This window comes from Nannospalax galili, unplaced genomic scaffold (assembly GCF_000622305.1).
Source record: "Nannospalax galili isolate Female #2095 unplaced genomic scaffold, S.galili_v1.0 scaffold205, whole genome shotgun sequence".
NCBI lineage: Eukaryota > Metazoa > Chordata > Mammalia > Rodentia > Spalacidae > Nannospalax > Nannospalax galili.
The window spans coordinates 2,548,546-2,562,797 of record NW_008353921.1 but is presented as its reverse complement, the minus strand read 5'-3'; the positions used below and the strand labels follow the sequence as shown (position 1 = coordinate 2,562,797).

Here is a 14,252-nt window from a genome sequence, read left to right as displayed (position 1 = left end):
CAATCCCGATTTACAACAGAAAAAGAAAACAACCGAGGAGGTGAAAGATCTCTACATGAAAACTTTAAAATACTAAAGAAAGAGAAAAAGACCAGAGAAGATGGAGAGACCGCTCATGTACATGGATCAGCGGAATTAACATTGTAACAATGGCTGCCAAAAGTGACCTACAGATTCAATGCAATCCACACCAAAATTACCATGATGTTCTTTACATATAGAAAAATCAATCCTAAAATTCACATGGAAACACAAAAAGAATAGCCAAAGCGATCCTGAGTGAAAAGGCCATGCCGGCAGAATCACAGTACCTGACCTCAATTTATACTGCAGAGCCACAGTAACAAAAACAGCATGGTAGTCGGGCATGGTGGCGCACACCTTTAATCCCAGCACTCAGGAGGCAGAGGCAGGAGGATCTCTGTGAGTTCAAGGCCAGCCTGGTCTACATTGCGAGTTCCAGGCCAGCTGGGGCTCCAAGGAGACCCTGTCTCAAAAAAAGACCAAAAAAAAAAAAAAAAAAAAAAAACAGTATGGCACTGACAGAAACAGACACAGAGATTGTGGAAGAGACTAGAAGACACAGTCTAAACCCACACAGCTACAGACATTTGATTTTCAACAATAACATCAAAGATATACACTAGAGAAAGATAACCTTTTCAATAAATGGTTCTGGGAAAACTGGATACTTACATGTGGAAGAATGAAACTAGATCCATATCTTTCACCTTGTACTTAAATAAACTCAAAGTGGATCAAAGACTAACATAAGGTTTGACACTTTGAAACTATTAGAAGAAACATGGGGAAAATACTTCAAATATACATAGGCAAGAACTTTCTGGAAAGTACCCCAATAGCAAATGAGATTTTAAAACTTCTGCACAGCAAAGGAAACAGTCATCAGAGGGAAGAGATAATTTACAGGATGGAAGTAAATCTCTGCTGGCTATTCACAGGAGACTAATATTCAAAATGTCTCAAGAAATCAAAAAAATTAAACACAAATAACCCAGTGAATAAATGGGCAAATTCATTGAACAGATAGCTCTTTTAAAAAGGACAAATGGCCAATAAATACATGAAAAAATATTCAACATCTTCAGCCATCAAGGAATAATATCAAAAGTGGATTCATATTCCATCTCACCACAGTTAGAATGGCCACATCAAGAAATCAGACCACAGGGGCTGGAGAGATGGCTCAGAGGTTTAAGAGCACTGACTGTTCTTGCAGAGGACCTGGGTTTGATTCCCACCACCTATGTGGCAGCTAACAACTGTCCATAACTCCAGTTCCAGGGGATCCAATGCCCCCTTCTGACTCCATGGGCATTGAATGGCATGGGTGCACTTACCTACATATAGGTAATACACTCATACACATAAAATAAAAATAATAAATAAAATATTTTAAAAAGAAATCAGACAATAAATGCTAGTGAGGATTCTGTGGGAAAGGAATCCTTACACATGGTTGGTGGGAATGTAAATTGATGCAATCACTGTGGAGGCTCCTCAGAAAAGCTAAAAATAGAACTTCCTTATGACCCAGCTATATCAGCCTGGGACTATATCCAAAGGACTATATAAGTCAGTATACCACAGATACCTGCATAGTCACATCTATTGTAGCGCTAATCACAATAACCAAGTTATGGAATCAGTCTAGGTATCTGACATCATACAACAGATGAATAGATAAAGAAAATGTGGTATACACACAAGGGAGTACTAGCCCACCATTAAGGAAAATGAAATTATGTCATTTGCAGGAAAAAATGGATAGAACTGGAGATAATCATGTTAAGTGAAATAATATCCAGGCCCAGAAAGTCAAGTATCCATGTTTCCTCTCATATGCAGTTTCTAGACTTATAAATGAACAAAGAAAAAAGACTTGACAGCAGAGAGGAACTATTTGGGAAGAGGAAGGGGACCAGCAGGAGTCGGGGCAGGAGCGGAAATGTAGGGGAGATTGAGTAAGGTCAAAGTACCTGAAAAGCATGCTTGAGAATGTTGTGATGAAACTCATCAGTTTGTACAATGAATAGACGCCAATTCAAAAATGTCTCTTGTACACATAAGAGCTTCACATTTCCAACTCCATCCCAGAACGCCTTCCTGATTTGAGAGCTGAATATCTAACTGCTTCCCACCCAGAATCTCCACTTGAATGTACTGCATCCACAGCAAGTTCCTGACTCCTACTGTCCCTAATTCCCCAATGATGTTCCTCTTTCAGTGACTCCTGTGTTCATCACAGGGCCCAAGGTGAGGTGGAACATCATGGTTAGGGCATATGGTAGAGCAAAGCTGCTCACCATATTGTGTCCAGGAAGCAAAGCAAGAACCTGAGGAACAACATCCACATTACCAATAACAACATCTCTACCACCAACAGCAACACCCCAATACCAATAACAACATCACCACCAGTTACATCCTCAACTCCAACAGCAACATCCTTACCACACCAATCGTCACACCCCTACTACCAATAATCTACGACTAATAGCAAATCCCCACCGGCAGGTGAGGCAGGGTCTTACACTCTCCTTTCTGTATGTTCTCGAAATTGGAAAGGGCCTTCCTACAGGATGGCCTGCCCTGATGATCATACTTAACTGAGAAAACATATATTTCTCAAAATCAGAAACTGTTTTCTAACAACAAATGGAATGTGTTTGGCACTGTCCTCTGGGGAGGTTATTTTCCCTTCATTCCCTACAAATTGAAAAGGGAAAACTATTATGTGTTCCAGATTGAACAGTGTCCTCAAAAAAAGGAGTGTCGTGGTCCTCACCACAAGAATGGAAAATGCAGCATCTTCTGGAAACAGTCACTGCACGTGTGACTAGCCAGGCTGGGAATGTACTGGAGTAGTGTGGGCTCCTGATACAACCTGTCTGGTACCCTTAGAAGAACAGACCCACAGTCACATGGGTAGAGCATTGTGTGGCCATGCAACCAGACTGGAGTGGCTGAGACAAACTAAGAAACACAATGCCACACTTAACACCAGGACAAGGCCAGGCAGAGAGAGCTCTGCCGAGTCAGAGCATCATGCTCCTCCGTAGTCCTGACTTCAGACTTCCAGCCTTCTTCTGGACCATAAGTGATTATGTTTCTGCAAACTTCAGTCACCTGTTGGTGGCACTCTGGTATTGCAGCCCTAGCACGTTAGCATGGGGCACAACTACTTCACTGTCCACTGTGTATGGGGAATACCAGGGCCCTGACAGGGGCAGGGACTCACCTGGGATCTCAGGCAGGTAAGAGGCAGTGACAGTGATGTAGTTGAGATGCAAGTGTAACCACGCTGACTGGAATGAAGAGAGGCTGTGCCCCTCCCTTTGGCTATCCGACTATTGAAACAAACCCCAAGACACTGGCATTTCCCCAGGAATCTCATACTGGGAGAGGGGAAAGGCTGGTGTCCTGGTTCACGTGGTTCTGACAACCTGTCAGATCACCTTGCAGGAGAGACTGGACCTGAGAGGAGGATGGGTCAGTGATGATGGGACCATCCTGACCAGGACTGCTGATTACACATACCACTTACCTTCTGTCTAATCCTGAACTTCATATTAGGACTCCAAAGTTGGACTTGAGGGGTAACTGGACCACCTTGTTTCCCTTCCCAATGTGGCCACGTTGAATCGGTCTCCTTCTCCTACTTTTCACTATTCTTGCTTGATTAACCTGTTGAGGACATGTGACCGAAGTTGGTGTGGTAGGGCCACCAGGGCCCAGGCAGGGTCTGACCCTAACAACCCCAGTAACACAAGAGACTCAGGGACTGTGTTCACATCACAAGCCAACTCCTGTGTGTGGCAGCTGCACTCCACCTGGCCCTGGGTTGCTCAAAGCCCCACCTGGCAGCAGGTGCATGCAGGCCTGTGGTGTGCTCTAGACAGGGGAGGGAGATTCAGAACCAGGTTGGAAAAGTGTGTGGGTTGAGCAAGGACAGGAGATAACAGGAAAGTGATGGATATTGATTGTCCCGTGCCTGATTTCAGACACATTGTCTCATTTACATACACAACCTCTTGATACAAGAATAATCATCCTCATCTTTCAGGTTAGAAACAGAGCTTCTGTGAAGCCTACTAACTCTTCCCAGCCTACACCACTGGACTGTGGTGGAGACTCAGACTCAGGTCCTGTGACCCCCAACCCTTCAGACTCCACAAGCCCATCCTGGTCACCTTGTCCCTTCTTGTATTATCTGGATGCTAAGGGTTCCCAGACACTTACCTTCCTGTTCAGTCTCACACTTTAATGTCTCACATAGGTCTGCAATTCAGCATGCCCCAAACTGAACTCACTGCTTTCCCATAAGGACCTGGCACTCTCCTGCCTTAAGACACCACCCTAGAAACCCTCTTTCTATCTTCCCTGCCTCCTGGCCTAAACGGCTGTCATCTCAACCCTGGGTGGCTATGGTCTGTCGACTGCTCAGTCTGCTCTCCTTCTTTCCTGTCGGCACCTGATGTCCCTTCATGCCCTGGTGAGGGTGAGCTCTTGAAGCACAAGTCTTATTACATCCTTCTCATTAAGACCTACAGTAACTGCAAATTGGTAAGTACTGTTTTCTGTGAGAAGCCACTGCTTCTATCCACTCATTGTATACTAAAACTCCCCCGAAAGATACATACCATGTGCCTCTTGTTTACAGGGAAAACTAATTTGCTGCTCAAAACTGATGACATGGATTCAATCCACAGATCCCACAAAATGGTGAAAGGAGAGAACCAATTCCACAGTCCATCTCTATCCTGCTCCCTTTCCTTCTCCTAAGAGCTCTCTACACTAAGTCCCTCTTACCAGACTCCCCTTCCAAAGGACCTGACCTGAGTACCCTCCACTAGGTCCTCCACCTCCTTCCTCTTCCTTCTCCAAAGCCCCAAAGCACATCAGATGGAGGAGAAGAGAAAAGAGTGCAGGGCTGCAGAGATGGCTCAGTGGGTAAGAGCACTTGCTGCTCACGCACCTGAGTTCAGATTCCCAGCACACACTTTTATTAGAAAGCCAGCTAGCTAGACTGTAGAGATAACTCAGCAGTTAAGAACACTGGCTGCTCTTCCAGAGGACCTCAGTTCCATTCCCAACACCCACCCACATGGTGACTAACAACTGTCCTTAACTCCAGCTCCCGGGGATCCAGCTGACCTCTGCAGGCATTGCACAACACGGGTGCACCTACCTACATGCAAGCAATATACTCACACACATAAAATAAAAATAATAAATAAAATATTGTTTAAAAAGCCAGCTATGGCTAGTCACACCTGTAGCCCCAGCACTGAGAGGTGGAAACAGGTGGATTCCAGGAGCTCACTGGCCAGTCACTGGAGCTGAAAGTGGTGAGCCCCAGGCTCAGTGAGAGACCCAGTCTGAAGGAAAGAAGGCAGAGACCAACAGTGAAGGGTACCAACATCCTCCTCTAACTTCCACCTGCACACATGTGTACACACCACACCACACACATATATACAAACATGCACATGCACACTTACAAAGAAAATACAGAAAACTGCACATGCTTTGGGAAACAGGACTACGCACCCCCCCCCCAAAAGAAAATCCCAAGACCTTTATTGGCCCACTCTCCAGCAGCTGTGGAGCAGCCACTAAAGGAGGAAGTAGCGATCAGAGGAGCACTGTGTACTGAGTCCTCAGCAGATAATTCTGGAGTCTATCTGGCCTCACCTTGATGCTCCCACCCCCCTGCCCCGCAACAGGCACTCCAAGCGACCATGTAGCTTGTGAGAGACAGAAATGCAACAAGAATCAACAGGAATCCAGCTTCTGAAAAGTCCTGGCACTTCTTTCTTTGGCCCTTTATGGGGTCGGCACCCTCCATTCTGACCCAGTTCTAGGACTGAAGTCTAGGGGGGAAAAGCCTTGGGCTGGCAGTGTGGGTTGGGGCTCGAGCACCTGCCTAGCATGCATGAGGCTCTGGGTTCCAGGCCCAGCATCACCAAACAAACAAACAAACAGAACCTTTGAAGGCTTAGCCAGGGCCTGTGTGAAAAGGTGTAGTAAAGGGGCTGAAAGTGTCCGCTTCCTGGGCCATGCAGGAAGAGGGAGGAGGAGAGAGGAGAGGGTTAAAGAACCAAGCAGCAGCCCACACAAACACCTTCCTCACTGCACTCCTGGCCATTTCTATTCTGTGAATTTAAATGCATTCTGTCACACTGAGTTATGTCACCCAGAGGAAATGCCCAACCCCACAACGTTTTTAAAGATTATTTTTTAGATCACCTATCACTATCTATTTGAGAAACGATTGTTCAATCTGAAAAAATAAATTCAAAACTGTCCCCATCTAAGCAAGATGGAAAAATAACTTTCCCTATTCTTCCGTTTTCTTTCTTCTCATTTTTTTTTAAAGAAGGCTTATTTCTGAAGGACAGGTTTGAAAATCTGTTTTCACCTTGACATTCAGGCTGAATCTGAGCACGTGGATAAGCTGAATACCAGCCTTTGTCATATGGATAGACAAATGAATGGACAGGCAGCTTTGTGACCTCAGACAATTCACTTAACCTCTCTGAAGCTTAATCTCCTCAACTGCTATTCTGAGATAACAATCCTGACCATGATCATCAAATGAGATGATGTCCAGTACAGACCTTGGACAGTAGACAGGTGTAAGGTGTCTGTTCCACTCAACTGTCAAGTCCTTAAGGGCAAGGAGCAGCTCTAGCCAATTCTGTCCACACAGGGGACTGTGTACAGGGCCTGGCACACAAAGAGTTCTTAGTGTGAATAGACGTTGGATGGACACGCACATCCATGATTGGTTCAATGGGGGATGACTGGGTGGGTGGATGGGCATATAGAGAGATGGTTGCAGAGTAGAGGGCTGATGTGGGTACGTAGATCTGAGTGGGTAGAAAGATGGATGGGTGGATGGGTAAGTGGAATGGATGGATGAGTGGATGGGTGGGTGGATGGATGGATGGATGGATGGATGGATGGATGGGTAGATGGGTTGGTAGGTAGATAGAGGAATGGATGGGTAGATGGATGGATGGATAGATGGGTTGTTAGGTAGATAGAGGAATGGATGGATGGATAGATGGAGGGATGGATGGGTTGGTAGATGGATAGAGGGATGGATGGATGAATAGAAGGATGAATGGGTGGGAAGGATGATGGCTAGGTGGATGAATGGATAAATGGATGGATGAATTGAGGAGTGGGTGAATGGATGGATGGGCACACAGAGAGATGGCTGCATGATGGAGGGAGGCAATAGTGTACTGGAAAACAGCTCTTAAACAAACAAACAGACAAATGGGCATAAGTGAATAAATAGTCCTGATCTGTAGCATCCAACAGTCTCCATGGTGTTAATATTTGCACAAAGGCTTATTTCAAGCCACTAACACAGTAAGTCACATGCAATCAGAGGAGATGTGCAGAAGCCACTCTGAGAAGTCTAGGAGCAAATACCTGGGCCATGTGGGAGAGAGGGAAGGAGGCAGAAGGAAAACAAGAGGGAGTAAGAAAGTGGAGGGAAGGAGAGCTAAGAATGAATGTCCACCACAATGACAATGTTCGGGGACCATGGAAAACCAAAAAAGGCAAAATCCGCAGCAAGAAACTAGGGTTCCTGCATTCATCATGGTCAAGAGTGATTTCACCTGCCCGCTGGAGTGGATTGTCTCATAAGGACCGACTGGGAGCTTCTTAGTGCAGGACAATGATCCCCAGTCAGTGTGAAAAACAAGACCCTTTACTTCACATGAAGTCTCACTTGGAAGCCCAGTCCCCCATGTCTGCTGATGCTGCTGAGCCTGGACAGCCAACCAAGTACAGCCCTGTTGCACTGAGCAAAACACCCCAGAACCCTTCAAGTCACCCGTGACACAGACACTCACCATCTCCAGCCCAGCAGTAGGCCTGCAGCACACACATGATTCACACTCTACTCCCCCAACCTAACAATCAAAGAAAAAGAAAGACCTGCCTCGCAATTGCCCCTGTAGGTTGGAGCTTAGAAAAGAAGCAAGGGTAACAGGTGCTGTGCTTGGTTCTGTCTGAGGTTGACTGTGTGTAACTACAAAAACCTCTCACCCTCTCTGAACCTTGTTTTGATCATCTATAAAAGCAAAGTTATCACCTTTATAACTATATATTATAGTTACACACTGGCCAGTGGGCCTTCAGAAGTGAATCCTTCAAGACCCATTGGATTTAGAGCACATACATTTTTGGCATTCTATGGCATTCTTGAAAACCTCTGATAGGAAATCATTTCTCCTATGAATTTAAATCTTGTAGGAAAATTTTTATCCCCAAGGATGTTTATTCTGAAAGCTGTTTTTGTGAGTATGGCAATCTAGCACATACAGTTCTTCTTGTATATGATCGTACAAATGTATATGCAATTAAAACCACTCTTCTGGGAAAGAAAAACAACAGCAAAAACAAAAGCAGGTGGTCCACCCGGTTGGATGTCTTTTCCAGGTTCCCAACCCTTTGAGGGGATAGAAAACAAATAGAGTTTTCTCCCCCAGAGAAATATGACATTCACTGGATGGATAAGGGGGCTGTGAGCCCTGGAGTCAGGAAAAAGGAGGATGGCAGACCAGAAAACTGTCCTAGGGTCCCAGGAAATTCTTCAGGACCAGGCTTCAGAATCCTCAGTCAACACAGAACATATCCAGCAACCACCCCCACACTCCTGAGACTGTAAACTGAAGACTGCTCCAGATAAATAAATCTCTTAATGAAATACAAGTATTTGAGCTAGAAGTCCTATCAAATGCAGCCTGCTGCTCCACAGGCTGACACTTAATTGAATTTCTCTTTCCAACCCCTCCCTCCCTGTTCCCACTCCCTCCTTGTCCTTGATAAACAAATTCATTCACCCCAGATCAAGTTTCTCTACTCCAGAAACCCACCATAGTCAATCAGCTAACTGACACAGTAAAGATTTCTGTATTTTTAATTCCCTGAATTAAAGTGGAACTTATATTTTATGATGCTCGTAGCTAGTGCTCAGCACTCCATAGTTAACCCTCTCTTCCTCAGGGTCCTGGCAGTCAGTTGTGGGAGGTGGGGATCCCCAAATTCAGATTCAAGTCCAAGTTGCAATTTTTTTCCAGAAAAGTTTAATAGGTTTATTTATAACTGTTATAAAGGTGAACTGTTGAAACTTGTTCACTGAAACATTTTGACTTGCATTAATGCTTTACATTCTGCATTTATATTAAAAATTCACATACAAATAAAAATGAAAAACTGCCAATACCTGATTTCTGTCCCCTATTTTCCACTCGCAATCATAAACTTAGGTACCTTTTGACCCCATGGGAAAAAAATATCTAACATTCAGAACTACTGATAACAGGAAGAAGAGGAAAAAAAATTTTAGAATGAAATGCTTCCCCCATAGTAGATTCTTACACACGCGTACGCGGTGTGCTAGCTGGATATCTTCTGGCATAATTGTTACGTGTTTGGCATGGATAGCACACAGGTTGGTATCTTCAAAAAGGCCAACCAGATAGGCCTCACTTGCCTCCTGCAAAGCACCAATAGCTGCACTCTGGAAGCACAGATCTGTTTTGAAGTCCTGAGCAATTTCTCACACCAGACCCTGGAAAGGGAGTTTGCGGATCAGAAAGTCAGTGGACTTCTTTTTGATAGCGTCTAATTTCAGGGAGTGCCACAGTACCAGGCCTGTAACGATGAGGTTGCTTCACCCCTCCAGGAGAGGGCACACTCTTGCGAGCCGCTTTTGTAGCCAGTTGTTTCCTGGGTGCTTTACCACCGGTGGATTTGCAGGCAGTCTGCTTTGTATGAGCCATGGTACAGACACCTCCTTACTTACTCCCCTTCTCCTTGGGCTGGAGCTCCCAAGTTGCAGTTTTAACCTGAGTTTGCTGTGTCACCTTGGGAAGCGGCTTCCCTTTCTGTTTTTCATCAGCAATAATGTAAGGAGTGGACTTCAGGCTTCTCTGGCTCAGTCTTATGTTTTATGCTCTAGGGGCCAGGGCAACAGAACAGTCCTGTCTCTGTGACTCCCAAGTCAGCCAGCACCAGGCCTGCCTTTCTATGCAGCCTGAGCTGAAGCCCTAGGCTTGTCCCCACAATCCCAGTTGCACCCCAGGCATTCACAGGAGTTCTTATAGCTCACAGCTCCACAGTCTCACATGCTCATTCAGTGCCACACCCAAGTGTATACCCAGACTGACTGACACACATTTTCATGCATGCACAGGAAACAAGTCAGAGCAAGTCCCTTCAATCAAGGCCATGCACATGTGTGCATATACACAACACACACACATGCGCGTGCACACACACACACACACACACACACACACAGACTACATTCTTTTGAAACACACACAATGCTTAGACACGTGTCCTCGGGGAGAACAGGTCTCCTGAAGCTGTGGGCACACTGTCTTCCTCACCCGGACACACAAATACCCCTGTGGCCCCTTTGTGAGGCCACACATGTGTTTTCACACTCCATAACTCCCTCTTCCACTGTTCCGGTCAACCATGCACTGGATTCAGCAGGTTTCCTGGTCTCTGGAAAGGACTAATTGGATGACCCCGAGGACCTCTGAAACATACCCAGTAACCTCGAACGACTTTCCAGAACTGTCCACATCTGGAAGGTCCTCTCATTCAACCCAGGGTTCCTGAATTTATCCCTGTGATGGGTAGCACATGAGGGAGCATGGAGACCCAGACAGACACTGTCCTTTGGAGGTGACTCCATTCCAGGCAATCCCCTGCCCCAAGCCAGGTCTGCCTGGCCCAGACCTTAAGCAGGTAATGAGAACATGGCCAAGGGTTTCTCTGAGAGGTAACATGTTTATGACATCGTGGTCAAGTGGCCTGTGGACAAGGCCTTACAAGAGAGCACCTGGCAGACTCAGCATGAACAGAGACAAAGAGACTGGGTCCGCATCCCCTGGCTAAAGGGTATGGGGCACTCAACATCTCTATCCTCCAGGGCTCAGCTGCAAAGCATTGCTGGCTAGGCACCAGGGTTGTTGTGTAGATTGAAGAGAGTGCTGGACCCCAGGTCTTGGTGCCATGCCTGGCTTGGCAGGTCCTTTGAGGGCTGCAGGGAACAGGAGGCCTGAATGCCAGTGTGGAAACTAAGCTCCAAAAGGAATGGGGGCTGGGGGAATCCTCTGATATCCTTGGGCAAGGGAGCTGAGAGGGAGCTTGAGATGAGGCTGAGGCTGAAGGCCAACAGGGAAGGAAGGGACCACTGAAAGGGGCCAGTGATGGGTGCCCTCCCTCATCCCTCCAGGATCCCTTCCTGGTGGGGGCCTGGCTTCCCCCCTTGGGTCTACAAGCTAGGCCAGGGTGGTGGGGGCTGGAGCGGATGCTTTCTGCAGCTGATATCTTCTGTTTAGCTCGTCTCTCTGTCTCTGTTTTCATGTTTTCCTCTCTCACGCTGGCTGTGTGGAGCACATCTCTCAGAAAATACTTGCTTTTGAAAGTTGTTGCCATAACAACCACTTCATTACACGGCAGGCCCAGTATCTCAGAAATGCAGAATCTTTCCTTAAAAGCGTGCACTGCACATCAAAGGGGAATAGGAGCTCATTATTTTTACATTATTTTGCAGGCAAATAGATATTTTCCAATACGCATTTCTTTTCTAAGTTGATTTTCTTGTTCAGTGGAAATGCACATTTCTTTCTTAACACTTTCCTGCCTGCAGGGTTCAGGGCCTGGAAACCCCACTTCTCAGAGCAGGAGGAGAAAAGCACTTTTTTGCTGGGCTCTCCATCCCTCAGCCCTCCATGCTGCAGCTCATGAAGGGTGCTTCGCTCTAATTCACAATTTGCTGCATCCAGAAATTCTAGAAAAGATAGGCCTTGGCAGTTTTGCATCCATAAGCCTTCAATGGCTTGATTCTGTTGAAGGCAAAAGATTTCATAGCAAGTTCAGCTAACGATTTAAAGAACCAGATCTAAACCATCCCAACAAACAACCATCCATTTGGGACAGAGATGCTATGAGGATTTTGTCTTCTGAACAAGAAGGCATCGTGAATCTCATAATTGCCTCTAAGTGAAAGCCTGGCTTGGCTCTTGCCCATGCTAGGATGTAAGCCCATGACTTCCATCTGTTTGATTCCCTGCTGCTTCCTCAGTACCCAGCACAGTGCTCAGCCTTGTGAGTACCCAAGGAGTACTTCTAAATGGACCAGTTAGGATGCTATGAATACTCTGCAGGAAGGGACTGTCATTGCCATCCCATTTTAAAGTACTTATGTATTTATTTATATTTTATGTGTATGAATGCACATGCCTGCATGTGTGTAAGTGCACGCATGTCTCGCAGTGCCCATAGAGGATAGAAGAGGGCATTGGATCCCCTGTAACTGGAGCTGGCTGCCATGTGGGTGCTAGGATTCAAACCTAGGTCTTCTGCAAGAACAGTCAGTGCTCTTAAGTCACTGAGCTATCTCTCCAACCCAAACTTTTTTATTTTTGTCTCTTTTTTTGTCTTTTTTGAGACAGGGTCTCCCTGCAGTCCCAGCTGACCTGAACTCACTATGTAGACCAGGCTGGCCTTGAACTCACAGCAATCCGCCCACCTCTGCCTCCCATGTGCTGGGACTAAAGGCATGCGCCATCACACCCAGCTGTTTTTGTCTTTTTTGAGAAAGGGTCCCCCAGTAGCCCCAGCTGGCTGAGAACTCACTACGGAGATCAGGCTGATCTTGATCTCACAGAGATCCTCCTACCTCTGCCTGCTAGTGCTGGGATTAAAGGCATGTGTCACCATGCCCATCATCCCATTTTAAAGACAGGGAGCCCAAGGTGCAAAGAACTTAAAGTGATAATATTGATAATGATAACAGAGCTGGGGACATGGCTCAGATGCAGAGCTCTGACCTGGCAAATGCCCAGCACTTTAAAATAATAACATTAATAATAACATCTGCTTCTTATTAAGCATAATGTGCTTAATAACATTAAAAATACAGAAGGTTGGAGATCCCGTCTCTGCCTCCCAAGTCCTTGGATTACAGGTGTCCACTGCTGGGCTTGGCTTTTTTGTGTGTGCTGGGGGTGGAATTCAGGTCTTCATGCTTGCTCAGCTAGCACTATACAGACTGAGTCATCTCCCCAGCCCCACAGCATCCCTTCCAGTGCCCTAAGATGCAGGTATTACTCAGTGATTTGCCTAGAGCCCCACAGACAGTAAGTGGATTGCTGAGCCCAGAGCCTTAGGGTCCCAAGGCTCATTTGTTGCCAGAATCCACTCTCTTAGATGGCCATAGGCTGTCACTAGATAAGGTCAATAGATGAACTAGGCTAGAGGCAGGTAGAGCACTCTGTGCTCTGACACTAAATGGTCCCAGCATGCTGTCCCCGTCCGATTCCCTACTTCACCATCAGGCTCTCAGCTGCCCCTTCCTGCCCACAGCCACATCAACATTTCCTCATGGGGGAGGGGGGAGCTGACCCTTGATGAATAATTATGTGCCAAACACAAGAAAGTGGCTATGAGGGTTAGCCAGTGTGTGTCTAAAGACAGCAGCCCCTGTATGGGCTTCCTCCTGAGCCCAGGGAGGACACATTTCCAGTTAGATGTCACGTGAGTAGCTCATCCTTGTTCTGACTGCCAGGCCAGGGACCTGAGGGCTCACTCTGGCAGGATTTCTACAGTTCATGCTGATGTTCAAAGCCTGACAAGCTAGCTTAGTCCTGAGAGCCCAGCAGACAAACAGCCAGGAGAAACACAAAAGCCCTTTGTAGCTCAGTCCTGAGGCAGGAAGGAGTGTGAAGCATCACCCAAGAGGGGCTAAACTCAGTCCATAGCAGAGCTGGTGTCCTGGACACCACCCTCCCAGGAGAGTCCTTTTCACCCCTCATACCCTTGAGGCCTGTGACCCATTGACCATGTGTAGGGGGCCTTCTGCATATTCTAAGGATGCTGAGCAGGAATAGGACAGGCCCCAGCAACCCCTCCCTCTTCTGATGTACAGTCCCACAAAAGATTCAGACCTGGCTGGCCCAGTCTCATCAAGTTAGCTGGCCTACCTCTCCATCCCAGTATTCAGTCAACCAACTGAGAGCACTTCTTAGTTCTCAGTGTTTGTTTTGTTTTTAATGAAGGTGAAAATCTTCAGCATGGGCTACAGGCCAAGAAAGCATGATGCCCTGGGTTCAATCCCCAGCACTGGAAAATAATATATCAAAGACCAAATCTGGTTTTCTATTAACCAACTTCTCTCTCTC

At 46.4% G+C, this 14,252-nt stretch overlaps 1 pseudogene; it reads right to left on the bottom strand.

Annotated features, from left to right (window-relative positions):
* Positions 1 to 9,140: 9,140 nt before the first annotated feature.
* Positions 9,141 to 9,833, bottom strand: LOC108491689 (annotated as a pseudogene).
* Positions 9,834 to 14,252: the final 4,419 nt, after the last annotated feature.